The following is a 4,645-nucleotide window of genomic DNA, read 5'->3' on the forward strand; positions in this document are numbered from 1 at the left end:
TAATAATACTACTTCCTTTATACCAAAAACTCCGGAAACGGTGTTACTGACGTTTGCAGCAGTGATCAAATCGCTAGCTCGCAGATTTTTTAATAAAAAAAAATTCTCCGTATATTCCCCAATAGAACCCTGGCACAAAACAGCAAATCGCGTTTAACTTGGGATTGCTCCGTAGTCCGAGCTCCAATTAGGATGAAAATCGATATGGGGTTTGTTCACACGATGATCATCATGAAAATCTTAGTTTTGTCGTGCGCGTTACATATAAGTAAGTTTTGTGTTGTTTTGTAATCTTTTCAAGCCTTGTAATGTATGTAGAATACTTTACAACTTTAAAAAACGTAGTGTCGGGTGGAAGGTAGTCACTGCTGCTTACTTTAAAGTGCGTAGTTACTTCGCTCGGGTTAACGATTTTCAACTCCAGAGCAATTTTCTGATGGCTGTGTCAGCTCAAAAATACAAACTACTTCAAACGGTCAGCATAACTGTGACAATGCCGTAATTAAAACCACAACTCCACCTTAGGCATTGTGGCACCTCCATTTTAGTTGTTTACCTTTATAAGTTGTTAACTTGATGTTTTTACTTACTTGAGGTACCCACTTACCTACAGGTGTACACCATTGTATTGAGAAATGTGCAGTAGGTGAAACATATTTACTCACCACAAAGCATACAAAGATCGCTGAGATCCGAAGTTACTTTCATTACATGTACAAACTTATAGCTAGAAGCAACTGCAGTTTCAAGATAGTCCAGATGGCTTCCTGATTCAATTGTGCCATTTTTCCCTTTAAAATGTATGGGGAGCCCTGGAGAAAAAATGTACTTTTTTTCAGTTTTTAAGCACTGTGCATGCCAAAGTAGCTAATTCCAACACAACAAACTATATATTTCTGAGATCGGCATTCGGCAATCAATACTCTATCTATTGAACATAATAAAAAGTCCATTTTTCCAAACTTTAAAAATCAGGCTAGAATGCCTACAGTATATAGGCTTTGATCATAACCGCAAGAGGCACGTATGGGGAAATTTGCTACATCTGGTCGGATAGTCCATTTTGACAAGCCTAAATTTCCGTGAATTGGACTTCTTTTAGCATCATTGTACTCGCAGAGAGTTGCTCATTACATGTATTGAATTCGGAAAGTTACTAGGTAGGCGAATAGATATACCTTAATATATACCATAAGTAAGGTATATATTATCTATGGTAGGCGGTACGTGATAGGTAAGTTTTAATGGTTTTTCATTCAAGGACATGCCTGTTCCAGCTGACAAACTTCTTGATAAGTTACAGAGGTTTTGAGGTTGCTTGATCAGTATTTGTATTATCGAATTGCGCATGTGCAACTGATCCAGCCAATGGAATTTACACTCCGTGGAATTCAAACATGCCCTCGAATTTTATTGGCTGTTCACTGCACATGCGCGAAGAAATCGTTATCAAGCAACCTCAAAACCTCTGTAAACGGAAGCAAAAAGTTCGCACGTGTGCAGCGTGTGCACTATGCTCACGTGATTATGTAACCATCATGTGATCATGATGTGTGTTATGGGATACACGGCTTCCGCTGTTACGCAATTTTGTGGTTGAGCAAGAAACATGCTTTGCAGGGTAGCTAGTTGCAGCCATGTACAGACTAGCTATATTCGTGCAGTCCATACAACAAACCCAAATCTGATTGACATTAAAAGCTACAGCTTCATTAGCTAGTTAAGCACGACGAATGTCACACCTCGTGTCGTAGACACACATGCTTATTATTATTATCAATTAGCAAAGCCCACCGGGGGCAACACGCTAATGTTCATTACAATTACACACAATACCAATCAGATTGTTCTTAAAAGTGTCAATGCTGTTAGTTAGTTCTCTCAAATCTTGACAAAGAATTCGCATGTTGACTTGTTTTTATCTTTAATGCAGGTTATCAGGCCTGTCAATAAGTCACACCATAGATAGTATATTCTCCGTATCTATGGTCACACGCATTGTGACACACGCATTCAACCTTTTTCTCACGCTCATACGCACACAGTCATCAATCTCACGCAATTCAAAAATCTCCTCAGCGGTGAGTGCTCCTTGGTGCTAGTAACGAAACCTTCGAGGTGTGCATTATTTAGAGTAATAGTTACTGGTGTAACGTGATCAGTTGATTCAAATGTGGATGTTACCGCCATGTTGAGCAGAAACAGAGCCAGACAGGAGACTTCATAGTTTTGGGTGACCTCAAAATGTCATTATCATCAGTTTATACATAGATCCTTTATACCCTATGGTTTATACCAGCAGTTTTCTGATAGTTGTCTGAAGTCGAGGTTAGTTGCACGTGATCCGGCGGCATGGGATGGTGAAACGATTGCAGACAGAAATGAATCTGCATTGAAAAGTTCAGAGATGTCTGGATACATAATTGTACAAAGATTGTATACAGTTCTCAGTGAATGGGATTGTGCTAGTGCACGTGAGACCAGCCAGAAAGTACAGTTTATCTAGCTAGTTCACTAGTTCAGATACCACACTCATACCTGATATATCATTTTGTAATATACCCACAGGTAGCTGTAGCTAGTTATAGAACAGCTAGCCACAGTACAGCGTAAATGTGTTGGTTAATGATTTTGCTATAATCAGCACAGGGAAACAATACTGATATAATGACGTGGAATCCTAGGCGCTAGTTATAAATTTTGGTAGTTGGTTACATGATGCAGCTCCATCATGGTCATGGCTTGGAAGGATCTCACTCATTCTGGATTGCTCAACTTGACAGCCCTGGGTTATGCCTACATTACTACTAATGGCCTGTGGGCAACATGTACCCATAGCCAGGAAAAATATACATACACACAAATTATTACAATACAAATTATATACTACTTACACTATTACAGCTATAGCTACTAATAATTACAGTTGGTTGAAGTTGGTGGGGATTGTTTCCCAGCAACGATAGCAAGAAATAGAAAATGGTACACACAGACTCTCTCAGAATTAAACTTGTCAGTAAAATGAGTCCAGAAGTAGCTAGTTATGTGATGCTTGATTGTGTTAGTAGATAATGATAGGTCTAAGACTGGTAAACAGTTATAAAGTCTCGCAATTCTGTTGAAGTAAAAAATGGCGTTGAGTTGCTTGGGTGCATTAAACTTTTGGTGAGTTCCAGACCTCATAGTACTGCTAGCAAAAGTGATGTGATGATTGATGTTAAAGTTATCTGTTGGTGATTTTAAAGATTTTATAAAGAACATTAGACCATTAAGTGCGTAGATATACATAAGTGGCACTGAGTAGATTCAGTTGTTGCAGTCTAGATTTGCATGATGAACTATAGTCATTTAAGATGCATGCGTTCTAACATGATGATATATATCTTTTATTAGTTGTGGTCTCCATAGTTGTGAATAGTCGGTACAGAAGTTGAGATCGAACTAGTGCAATGTATAATTGTTTCTTAGTGTCGATACAGATAGTTTTAAAGGTTTGTCTGATGAGTCCTAGTGTTTGATAAGCTTTTGTGGAGATAATGTTATAATGTGCTGACCAGTTAAAATCGGATGAAAAAGTTACACCAAGATTTTTGTGTTGTAGTGAACTTTTGACTGGGTTTCCATTGCCGGATGGTATAAGTTGGATGATCTGTTGTAGTTGTTGGATAAAAGTGAAGGCATATAAATTTTGAAGAGTAGATCTGACGTGGTGCTCCAGTTAGAAGCATTATTAATATCAGTTTGTAGTTTTCTGGTATCCTCAGTGGATCTAATTACATGGAGCCACTGTGTATCGTCAGAAGATATGAAAGGAATTGCAGATCTAATGCATTTAGGCAGGTCATTGATAAAGAGTAGAGGTTCTAACACACTCCCTTTAGGAACCTCTTAAAGTACATTACACAGCTTAGAATATGAGTCCCCTATTGTGACTTGTAGCTATGACTCTCTCAAATCTTGACAAAGAACTTCCATTTAGAGTGTTCTAACTGCAAATCAGCAACTCTAGAAAGCATCTATTTCATCTGTTTAAATTTTTATATGAGTTAGCTAGCTAACTATATAGGAGGTTTCAAACCATGTGTGGGGTTAAAAATTGTATGCTTAAAGCTAGTTAGCCAGCTACATGTATATATGTGCAGGATGTAAAAGGACAAGAACATGGTCATCGCATATATCTCGTACTACAAGTAAAGCCATGCACATGAACCCAAAGCTTTCTAATATGTGTACACTATAAAAAATTAGTAGCAAATGATTTCACTACTATAATTTCTGCCACAATACTCACTATTTTTGTGTAGTGGTGACAGTTCACTACTTTTGTAGTGATCTTCACTACTCTTTTATAGTGACCCTAACTACATATTTGAATGCCACTACATGGTAGTGATGTTCACTACAAAAGTAGTAGTGAACGTCACTACACAAAAATAGTGAATATTGTGGCAGATATTAGTGGTGACCTTCTCTTCACTGGTTTACTTTTATAAACTCAACAATTGCTCTTCAGGCGTAAAAGCTGCAGCATTTCACTCAATGATATGTCCATCAATGGAACACGCAGCAGTGGTCTGGGACCCCCACCCATGCTGGGGATATCCAAGAATTGGAAAAGTATAGTGTAGAGCCGAGAGATGGGTGT

Source organism: Dysidea avara, chromosome 5 (genome assembly GCF_963678975.1).
Source record: "Dysidea avara chromosome 5, odDysAvar1.4, whole genome shotgun sequence".
Taxonomy (NCBI): domain Eukaryota; kingdom Metazoa; phylum Porifera; class Demospongiae; order Dictyoceratida; family Dysideidae; genus Dysidea; species Dysidea avara.